This window comes from Corvus brachyrhynchos, unplaced genomic scaffold, assembly GCF_000691975.1.
Source record: "Corvus brachyrhynchos isolate BGI_N302 unplaced genomic scaffold, ASM69197v1 scaffold116, whole genome shotgun sequence".
Classification (NCBI taxonomy): domain Eukaryota; kingdom Metazoa; phylum Chordata; class Aves; order Passeriformes; family Corvidae; genus Corvus; species Corvus brachyrhynchos.
The window spans coordinates 884,897-897,396 of NW_008240221.1; positions in this window are offsets into that span (position 1 = coordinate 884,897).

The following is a 12,500-nucleotide window of genomic DNA, read 5'->3' on the forward strand; positions in this document are numbered from 1 at the left end:
CGCCGCCCTGCGCACGCACCGCGGGGCAGTGCCGGGCACGGGCTGGGGCGGGGGGTCCGCCCGCACCCGGGGCTGCTGCTCCCCCGTGCTCGGAAGGGAAAGGGTGAAGGCACCCCCTGAGAGGGACGGCAGCTTGCACCTCCGGAGAGGAGAGAAGGAGGGCAACGAGGGGAGTGGAGAAGGGGAAAGAAGGGGTAAGGAGAGGAAGGGGGAACAAAAAGCAAAGAGAAAAGATGAGGAAAAAAAAAGAAAGAGAAACCTTTATGGGAAGAAGCAAGTCCAACAAGCCAATTTCCATTTCTGCCGTGGTTTGAAAAACCCACATACACGACCCTTGGACCGTCCCCTGTGGGTGCTGCAACTTTGACTGCTGAGCCAGGACAATCTGTTAGATTTGCCCTGAATGACTTTCTGGTAGCAGTTTTGGGTAGGTGAGTGCACAGGCAAGGAGGTATAAGAGGACCCACCAAAATGTCACTTAGAAGAATAATGGTTGCAGCCACAGTTCACATGATCTTAACACTTCCTCAAAACAAATCTTGCTTGAGAACAAAAGACTGGCTAGATTGCCTTTGAGATTTCTAACATTATCCCAAATACTTTGTCATTCTTATGTGATGTCAGTCCTAAGCAGACCCATACCTTTTCTCCAACCCTTTGCCTATCCCAGGTGAGCATTGGCACATCATTTCCATAGTGACAATAACAGTGATCACAACTAACCTATTATGTCTAACAACAACATATTCTCTTACAAATTATGGATGTCAGCACCCCCAGTTCCACCCCAGAAATAAGCCATGGCACTTCTGCAGCATTGCCTGTATCCCTTTTTCTTCAAGGAACAATGTAGATGCCATTCTTGCCTAAAACTTAACTATAGTAATTCATTAAACAGATTGCCCAGAGAGGTTGTGGAATCTCCCTCATGGAGATATTCAAGAATGTCTGGATGCAATCCTGTTCCATGTGCTCTAGAACGACCCTCCCTGAGCTGGGAGGTTGGGCCAGATTACTGATTGTGGTCCCTTCCAACCTCACCCATTCTGTGACTCTGTTATTCTGAATCTCACTGTGAAAACTTGGGTTTAGCCCATGAGTCTGGGCATGACTTTCGGACACTTCTTTTTCTTTTTTAATATTAAGTCAAATCAAGAAAATCAGAACCTGTAAGTGTGCTGTGATGCTGGAAATCAGTAACAGGCCCAGAACAAAAATACGCTGATTCATTATCTTTGACTATGTTTTTCATGAGTCACTCTGCCTCCTTTTCTAACGCAACACATGACTGCTTATATCTTAAAAAAGTAGTTAGCTAATGGAAGTATTGAAGTGGGGTTTGTGTTCTAATGAGTCCTGAATCCTTTAAAAGATCCTTCACCACCCCAGCGGTTAATTGGGAACCTGTGGGCTCAATCTGTGTCTGGAGATAAGGGAGGCTTACTGACATGCCATCAGTATGATTACTGAGTTTCTAGGGTGGTCAGAGACCTTACCAGTAAGGTAAGACTCTTACCAGTTAGATACACTTCTAAATTGGATGCATTTCTAAATACTGTTGCAGCGCTTGGCTTAGTCTTCTCTTTCAACATACTAAGTTGCTCAGAAACTCATATACATACACATCAGCTGCTTTACAGCAGAGGATACCAGTCTGAAGTAGAAGACAATTTACAGAATTAGCAGGTTAAAAAGTTCATCACCTCAATGTCAATTCAGCAAGCAGCTGCTATGTGTATCACCTCCTCTGCATTTGTAATCAGTGCTGGGATATATGCACGTCTTAATCTGAAAATGAAATTTGTTTCCTGGTCTACAAAACCTCAGGCACTTTTGACCTACACAGTGCAAATGCTGGCGCAAGTAAGTTTTTGTTGCGGAAATGCCACTCACATTAGAGCATCTTGGCAGCTGTAAATCTGTCATCCTGCAGGGCCTGTACTGGAAGCAGCAGAACATCTGAGGTTAGATAATTAAACACAGTAATACAGAGATATCACCAAATTGGGATATTTGTAGCATTTAGGAAAATACGATGACAGTTTACTTCAGGTAATTTTGGTGCTTTCTGATGATTTTTTTTTTTTCCCCAGAAGTAAAGTACATAGTTAAAATTATGTTTTCTACAGGAAATTAAAGTTGTTCTGAAAAGATTTTAGCATTTGGGATCTTGATAGACTATTGTGCTATGTCTCAGAAGCCTGTGGGTTATTACACACATAATTCTGATAGTGAGAATAAAAGTGCATAGATATTCTCACTGTCCTTGGGCAATTTACGTGTAACATGTGCTATATCATTCATGCTATTTACTTTGTTACATGCAACTTCCAGGCTCTTGGTTAATATGTTATCGATGCCTCATAAGTCATTTAAGTTAGACTTTTTTCATGCTCTGTGGAATCCAGAAGAACGAGGTATTATGCTTATGGTTGGACTCAATGATCTTAAAGGTCTTTTCCTAAACAATTCTATGATTGTATGATTTTAATATTCACTGCATGCTATTCTAAATTGGTGTCAGGGAAGGTTTCTGATAAATAAAACTTCCAAATGGTTTTGATATATGTTTCTATTCTCAGCCAGTTTTCATAGAAGAATTTTTATAAAATGTGCAGGGTCATTTTTGTTGACCCTGCATATAAATATCCATGGGAAATTTGTCTTCTGTTTCCAATTTTTCTAGTTGAAGAGTTGACCTAACAAAACAAAACAAAACAAATTATGCTGGAAATGAGATATCTTTCTTTCTGAATGCTAGCAGAAGTGATCACCTTATAGTTAGATATAGCATAAATCTCCATTTGCTTCTAAAAGTTTCCTATCTACCTCTCAAATTTTTGTCAAATACTGCCACTTGCTGGTTTTATTCCATACCAGTAATTTAATTTTATAGCTTTTGCTTTGCTGATGTACTAAAAAAACTTTTTAAAAGATCAAATAGTTAATACTTTTGTTTTTCTAAAAATTCAGGTATAAGAAATATATAAGTATATTTCTTACATAAGAAATATACTCAAATCCTCTTCAGTTTAGTTTATATCTCCATTCTATCTTTTCATATAAAATCAGGAATTTGAGACATTTCAACATATCTTCAGATACCTGACAATGAACATGCTTTGCATTGTCCTTAGCAGACACTGAAACATGGCCTAGTTTATTAATTAGAACTTTTTGGTCAATAATAACAATAACAGTTAAGAGGACCAGATTGACAAAATCGCTAATGAAGCACCATAGAAACTTGTATCTAAAGTGTTTTCATTATAATATACCAGCACATGGATCTAAAGATTAAACACATGTGATCTTTAATTTTTTAAAGGCAGAAACAGAACTTGAACTGGTTTTGAAAGCATATAATCTTACCCTTTATTTCTATTATATATGCAAAGGGAATGTCATGGGGTAGCTGGATGGCATGTCAGCAAGTGTGATAAATGCAATTATTAAAATTCATAAATGCTTGTTCATACATTTCTCAGCTATCCAAGAAACCTTAGACTATACTCAGATACATCGTTACTGAAACACCTTGTGCATCTTCATAGCCAGATCTGTCAGAGGCAATGTAACTTCTCTGACCATGGGCATTCGAGGGTTTATGATATCTGCTGGCACACCAAAGAAGATTGAGGATGTTGTCTCCACATACTCATAAATCCTTCCTCTCAGCTGGGATAGTGATGTTCTTGATATCTTTAAAAGCTGCTATTCTTCTTTCCTGAATATAACATGAAATTCTGGAGGAAATTATTCCGTCACTGGTTCAGTTACAAAAAATATTCCCTCCAAGTTCGAACAAGAGTGTGCCTAGCTCTGGTTTGTGCTGGGCAACTTTGCCTGGTGACTTGCAGACACCTGAACAAGCACTTAGTTTCTTTATAATAATAAATCTGTGTGACTGACAAAAAAAAGGAAAAGGTTGTTTTCCAAATTATCTTTGAATCTTCACTTCAACCAGACTACCTGGTGCTAGTGAATGTGTTCAAGGAAAGATGCTTTCTGTATCTTAAATCATCCAGTATAACTTACATTTGCCACATATTTCTGTTCTTTCTGCCAATGTGTTTTAATGTGTTCTCCCTTTCAAAGGGACAGTTTTTACATGCAGGAAATGGACCTTGCCTATCCCTTATCTTTTATTTAGGAAAATAAACCATAAGCTTGGTTTATTGCTAACTGTGCTATAAGGATCTACTAGACATAATTTCTTTGGTTTGATTCCACACAACTCTCACAGGTAACACAGTAGAGGTAAAACACTTACCAACCTGCACTGGCTAGTGAAGCCAGGCTTGAAAAGTAGATAGCACAAGAGGATAACCTGTTTTTATCCTTCTGGCTTTCTAAATTATATGCTAAGAAAAATACTGAATAAAAAAATAATATTAAGCCCTGCTTTGGCAAGCCACTTAAAATATAGAGAAACATGGCCAGCCAAAATACAGTGGAAGGGTTTGCCTGTGATGATAAAAGAAAATAAGAAAACTCCACTGAAGAGACTTCCCCAAAGGAAAATGTACTTGAACCAATGAGCTCCTGGTTTCCCACAGAGCAATTTTCCTTAATGTCAGCATAGCGGGAAATTGGGTGCTATTAGTTTAATCCCTTGACTACACTGAGGAAATACTTCACCCCGAAGAGATTCCAGGCTATGATTTGTTCTGCAGCTGTGCCTGGAGGCCTCAGAGGCTCAAAGCCACTAGCCACATGTTTTACAATCATAAATAAAGCCAAATGCCCTCTCTGAAAACAGATGAATGTACCCACTTCCCATCTGGATACTGTGTTGATCCTGGGTACCTTGAGCCCAGGGGCGTGGCTCTTGGGGTGCTGGGACAGTCTGGGAAGAGCAGAGCTGGACCCTGGACAGAAGGAGCTGCTGTGAGGAAGCCCAGGGATCCTAGGCGGGCAAGCAGACCTGCTTTTAAACAAACTGCCTTTTCCAGCCTGGCTTCAGCCCATCTCCATCCCCACAGCCCTGCCCAGACATCCCAGGGCTGTGCTGGACACCGGTTCCCCCTGTGGGCCTGACCACAGGTCAAAATCCTAACCCAGCCGTGGCTCATCCCAGTCCCCAGGGATGTGTTTGATGCTGTGGGCTGGCTGCCCTGTTCCTGGCTGGCAGGAGGGCCAGGCCCTAGCCATGGGCATACCAAATCCTAGGAAAGGTCCTGGAGGCAGTGGTGAACAACTCTCCAGAGCAGCGTAGTTGTTTTCTGTTCTTAATTTTAAATGAATGAGCATCATCAGGAGAAACATAGGCGGCAGATCAAGGGAAGATGCTTTCCTCCACAGCTGGTGCACGTGAGGTCCTGCCTGGAAGGACACATCCTGTTCTGCCTTACCAGATCAAAGGGGATGACAAACAGCTAGAAAGAGGAACACCAAGATGCCCAAGGGCCCTGAAGGCATGACCTGTAAGCATAGACTGAGGGATCGGCACTTATTTCATCTGGTGAAGTTTAGTTAAGGTTGTGATCCAACAGCAACCTGTGACACTTGGAAGAGAAAGTACAAACATTGATAAAGCAAAGTGATTTTTTTGCAGTGGCAGATGATATAATAGCAGTGATAGAGGTGTAATGGTTGTAAATTGTAGTTTGAGAAATTTAGGTTAGATATTGTATAAAAATATTTTTTACTAGGATGGCAGTGTGGCACTGGCACAGGTTACATGGAAATGCTGGGAATCATCTTTCTGAGACATTCTCAAGATTTGATTAGACAAAGCCATGACTGCTATGAGAGATTGCTGGCAATAGTCCTTATCTCAGCAGGAGGCTGGCCAAGGGGTCTTCAGACATTCCCTCCAGCCATCATCTGTTTTTTTCATCACCTGACTTGCCCTTTGGCAATGACACCTCACTGTTAACAATAGCTGAGCCTGGGTGAACAGCTTGGGCAAGAAGCCTCACAAGCCTGAAGGGTGAATCATTAGCAACTTCACCAACGTGACACAATCTGGGACAGGAATGGTCTGCTCTATTCATTGTGACCTTAGCTTCCAGTGAAATGCAACAGTTTTTCTGGAGCAAAATCAATTTACCATAGTTTGATTGGAGTAGTAGTTTAACAAAAGTCTTTAGAAAACCAGAAGGAATGCAATACTTTACAGGACACTTAGAAGAATATGTATTTTTACAGATGGATGTTTGTGTTTAAAAATAATATACCAGAAAGACATAGTTTCTCAAACTTTCAGGTCAAATACCAAAGCACACCAAGAGGCAAGAGGGTGTGTTCAGCTAGATTGTCTGAGGTTGAGGCTATCAAGAGACCTTCCTTAATTCAACCAGGCTTTCCAGGCTGATCAAAGTCAATAGGACTGTTCAGCTGGGGTGGGCCAGCTCAGTCCTGTTCTCTCCCTCAGGGCACTTCCAATGTCCTCTAATTGCTCCCTGGATTTACTAATTGCTGTTTGATTTTCCTCCTTTAGTCACCTTTGATGTTCTGTTGTTCCTTACAGAGTCTCTGGCTAGAATTAAGTAATTTTAGAGAGTAGACAACCCTGTGAACGGGAATGCGGACAAGTAAGTACTAAAAAGAGAACAAAATAAAACAATGTTCTTTGCCGCAGGGAGCCAACGAGTTACAATATCAGTGAAATTGGGAGTCTTGATTTCTAACTCAGGTTATTGTATCATGACCAAAATATCATATTTGCAGCCATGCTCTTTTCCTATTGGCCCTTGAATTTATAGTGACCTGCCAAGAAAGCAAAACAGCCATTTCAGATGCAAGACTTAGATAAGAGTAAGCAAAACAGGGCGTCCTAAAGAAAGAAGTGGAGAAAAAAATCCACTGCTAAAACCTGCAGTGATATGGGCACTTTTTACATGTAAATCAATGTAATGTACAATTCTCTTCAGTTGCACAGACAGTTATCATATTCTCCAGGATCCTTGCTGTACATGCTCCACTGGCCTCCACTCATCAGTTTGTCTCATCTCATCCACAAAATACACATCTGGCTGTTTTGGTTCCTTTCTCTCTTTATCTTTTTTATCAGACAATGTGAACAACATACTTCTAACATTTATTTGTAACTTTTTTCAGAGGCACCAGAATTAAAAGGAAACAGCCCTTATTTCTCCATTTCAAGCTTCCTTTTTTCATTCTTCTTCAAGCTTTCCCTGCCCTTTCTCTTCAATGCACAAAGGTTTTAGGACTTAGATTAAAAAACAGAACGTCAGCAGGTGTTTGAGTGATTCCTAGCTCCGTTTCTGTTTTTGAGTCATGGTGTTCATTTTATTTGACTGTTATAAATTTGTGTTATTGAAAAATACCAAGGAAGGTGAACCCTGTGGCACAGAAGCACAAGGGTTGCTCCTTTGTGTGAACGCAGGGGCCTGGAGCAGTTAGTGTTTGAGAGACTTGGAGCAAGACAGCTGGAGTTACTTCTCAGAAAGGGTTTGAGGAGCCTCCTAGGACCAAGGGGCATAACTCAGAAAGCTGTTGGTTAGCTTGGAAGTAAGGACATGCTTGCAAGGAGCTCATGAGAAACCTGAAAAATCCTTTTATTTCTCTTCTAGGTGTTTAAAAAATAAAACTCCTACTTTTGTTAAAACCTGTCTTTTTCTGTTTAAAATATTTTTGCTCTTCTTTTGGAAGAGAATACCTAGGCAGGTTCTCCTCAAAGCCAGCTCAGGACCTTGCCACACTCACATTTTGTAGTCCTGCTCCTTAGTCATACTTTCTCTTGACTGCAGTGAGATTTGGAGGAAGAGCACTTGGAACATTTAAAACAGGTCATTTAATAGATGAGTATTATAGTATATACTGTGAGTATATATGCTGCTATATGTTAGTTTATAGTATTATAGGTAGCATATATACGTTACCTTTTTATTTTACCTTTTTTATTTTACCTTTTATCTATGTTTTATCTAAATTTACCATTTTTATTTTACCTGTAACCTATGGATTGTTTTATTTAACAGTATTTAATCAGTATTTAACTGTGTAACAGATTCCTTAAGAAATAGTGGGTGAATTCAAATTGCAGTTCGAAAAATCAAGGTTTATCCAGGATTTTCAAAGCAAAGCATGTGAGAACAATGATTTCCCAAGGTGTTGATCATCTCTGTTCAGACAGTTGCTGATCATGTGTGGACAAGATGCACCATGGGATGGTTTTCATGATCCCTATCTACAAATGAGATCACCTCCTGTGATAGTTGCAGTGCTAGCAGCCTCACCTGAGTCAGCACATCCAATGATAGGTGCAACCTTTGCCATGAATATTGCTATCATTTCTTGCTTATTTACCCACCTACCCTGAAAGATTCCCTTTTCATGCCAGTCAGCTCAAAATGGCTTAAAAGTATACAGTCACAAAAGTTATGACTACAAAAACTTAGCAGTTCTGCTGATACTGCAGTATCTGTTTTCAGACATACCACATTCTGCTCTTAGTTTTAAGTATTTTGCATCAGCTGTCCTACAGTAAATGCAATTTCTTAAAAAGAAATTTCTCTCTCCTGGAATTAATTATTCTTCTAGACAGTATATTCCAGACCTTCCTCCTAGGATAGAAATTCAGCTTAAGTAATTTTCAGAAATTGTCCTCACATGTATTCTGATAACCACAGATGGTGCAAATGAGAAAGAGTGGAATAACTGGAAGGGAATTTCAGAAGATAATTTTTTTTTAAAGGACCATATAACTAAGCAGGTGAGAATCAGAGAAACTGGCACCTGACAGAAATAAGTTTCTCCTGAATAGGCTTGAATTGGTTAAATTTGCTGCTATTACTGTTGCCATGCCATTTTCCTGGGAGAAGCAGCAAAACTAGGTTTTACTGTGAACCTTTCTTTTTGTAGTTTACTGAAAGTGCTAGTGAAATAAAGATAAAATTCCTTCTTGGTCCAAGAAGTATAGCATAGAAAGGCTCTCCATCTTTTCTTAGGAAACATAAACTTTTGGGGTATCAGCATTTTTAATCAGAGATTAACTCTACATATATGTCTGGGTACACAGACATGAGAGGTAAATAGGTATCATGTCATGTGTAGTCAGAAGAGCTGAAATACGTATTTTAGTAATAAAGAGTAGATATTACTCATATCTGAGCAAGACCTTACTTCTGTCTAGGCCTGAACATGTTGGTGGAGGTGTTAACAATGATGTGCTTAAATATGAATGTGGCACACACATCTTGGGCATCCCTCTGGGCAGAGTCTCAGGGCTCTAAGGCATGATTGTGGATTTTGTGAAGCGGGACACTCCACAATTTAAGATTATAGGCACATGTGCACACATTAGTCTTTCATGTTGATGTTACAAGAAAAAAATTACATCTTCAGTTTCATGCATACAGAGAATAACCTCTTTAGGAAAAATGTCTCAAGCGAGGACGACGTGGTCCATACAGAAAATGATGTCTGTCTGAAAATCTGTTTTCATTTTGTTAACATCTCCTTAATGCGTAAATCCAGTAATGACTTGCACACTTCCGGTCTCTCATTATATAAGCCATGGTCAGTGAAGAACTGAATAAAAGCAATTCCATATGTTATAAGGATGAGTGAATAGCTCATTCTTTATAAGCCACATTATTTTCTAGCTGCATACTGCTCAGATACCATTGAATTTAACACATTTACTTATATTAATGAAGTAAGAAACCCATTTAAAAATAACCACAGCCAGCTCATAATCACCACAAAAATGGAAAAAACCATACTGCTTCTTGTATTGTTCCTATTACGAGTAATGGCTGGATATAAATTTATTTCTCATTTTCATACCAAATTACCACAGAAAAGGATCTAAACTGTAAGTGTTCTCTAAATCATAGTTTGAAGCAGTTAGTGCTGCTGCCACCCCAGTGAGGTCTTTGCTGCAGCTGCTGCTCTCCCAGAAGCTGCTGCAGGTATTGCTTCCTCTGGGACCACTCAGTGCCAACAGAGCTACTGGTGAGGGACTAGAAGGACAAGCATCACCAGAAGACCCAGAAGCAAGGGAAACCCTCATGTGAGGCTACAAGATCTGACAAAGAAGATAACCTGGCTCAAGGTTCTGTCCTTCAGGGGGATACTCACTTTCTTTAAGCATCATATGGAAAGTGGCTTCTTGAGCAAAATAACAGGTCCCCACAAATCCAGGTCATGCAACATACAGAGTGTTTCAGGGCTGAAGAAAGAAACTTCACCAGTCACCCCCACAGCACAGTTGGTTCCTCCTCAGACATGTGCTCAATGTCAGTGTGTGCAGCCCTAACGTTTGGTGTGCAGTAGGAGACAGAATATCGGCATTTTTTCGGTGAAGCAGTTTGACTTTTCAGTGTTGAGAGTTTCTTATTTTCAGATCACAAAAGTAGGACACATCTAAAGCTGATTTAAGGTTAAAGCTTCTCTCAGCAGCAGCCTGAATCATGTAGCAAAAGTAGCAAAACCTTTGGACAGGGCAGAGTCCAGGGCATATGCAAAAAGAAGGAGTAAGTGCAAGTGCCAATAGGTGAATATCAGAAAAACAAAATTACTTCTGAAAAACATCCACGTGGCATGCCTTTGGCATCCTCTAGCTCCACCATACCCCGCATCCTTTTCCTTCTTGAAAGAGCTGTCCTTTATCCCATCATGAGTGCTCCTATCTTTTTTTTGCTATTTGCTTTTTTTTTATATACCTGCATTTTTGACGGTCTGACTGTGCTGTTTCTTTTGCTTCTTACTGACCCTGTTTACTTGTTCTGCAGCTTCTTTTTTTCTGTTTTGATCCTTTCCCAGACAGTTTGGCTGATCATGCTTTTTGGAGGCATTTGCAAGAGGAGTGATTTTCAATGTACAGTCAGTGAATCTGGAGAATCCCCAAATTATTCCTAATCATTCATGAGAGGTAGTTAAGAAAATCAAGTCTACTAGGTTAAATATTCTGCTTAGAGATCAATTTCAATCCATTGAAAAAAGTGTCTGTAATGAAAACTCTTGCTCTAGACTTAGGTCTGGTTTTCTCCACAAAAAGTGTTTAATGAATAATTTATTGCACATGCTCCATTCCACATCGTCCCCATTGCTTTTTGAGGAAGTAAAACTCTCTATATAGTAGTGACAAGACAGAGCTCAAAGTTACTTGTGCATACAGTTTCTGCCATCGTTTTTGTCTTTTTGGTACTACCGAGGCACATAATCCCATTACTGATTTTAAATAACAAAACCAGAAATGACCAAAGATGAGAAGATTGATCAGCACAGAATTGATATATTGTACATAAAGAACTTGATGATATGATGGACTAAATAGAAAGGCAAGGTTAGAGATTGCTTGGAGATAATAGACATTTTTTTGATCTATTACAAAACTTGATCAAAATGTAGCAGTTGGTCACAGGTTTAAGAGCTGCCAGTGAATGATCATGAAAAAGCAAAATGTAATACAAGGATGTAGCAACATGCAAAGTATTTCTGGGCAATAGGAACAAAGAGATCTAGTGTTATTTATGAAGACATTGCTTGGGATACTGGGCACAGGAGGCTCAAGAAGGATTAAGTCCACAAGCACAGAGCACAGCCTGTTGATCAGGACAATGGAAAAATGGTCTTACGAGACCAGAGGAGTATATCCTTTGATCATATCCTTTGGCAAAAGGATTTCTCAGAAGAAATACTAATGTTGGCAGGAGACAGAAGCAGGGAGTGGCATCAACTACTTCACTGCTCGTCTGACTACTAATGTAGAGAGCATGATGCTTTTATGTACTCTGCATCATACCAGCCCACTGGTCATCTGAGATTAGAAACACAGCTATCCTCCAAAATGTTCACTTTTTTCATCTGTTCACCCCTTGCAGTTTCTCATTCTTTTTTTAAGCTTTGCTGTTGTGTTGTGGTTTTGTTGGGGTTTTTTTTCCCATAAAAAGTCTCGCAGTAGGCGGTATCAAGTTCTAATAAGAAAAGCTTCTATGGCTGTACATGATCAGAGTGTCATAAAGTTAAGAAAATAGATCATATATGAATGATTAAGAATAATTTTTTTTTACATGTGATACTGAAGAAGATCAGATTTTCTGAAATGTTCCCCATCTTACCTACAAAAACATTTGTATAACACTGTGTATACACACGGATTATCTTCCTCTTTCTTGCAGAGATCTCTGTAGTTGACTGCACGGCTTTTCCTGCCTTTCTGTTCTGCACTTTGCTGTGCAAAGTGTCCTTGCCCCTCCCTACATTTGCCATTCCCCCAGCAGTACACCAGCCTTTGCTAGGGGCAGAGAGACAGTCTAGAGTTTGTATTGGTGCTCCTGTCTTGGTCATTTAGGATGATCTCTAAGGAATGCAATTAAGAGGAATGGCATGCAGGGATAATATATAGCATTAATTACTGATACCACTGCATAATGCTGGACAATATATGCTCAATACAGAAACCCAAGCATATGGTAAAATCGTAATTATGCTTATAAATCAATTAATTACCAATTCCCTGTGTAGTTACTCTTGTTTGTTTACAAGAAAGATGTTTTTAATTAGGTTGTATAACACTGAGAGTG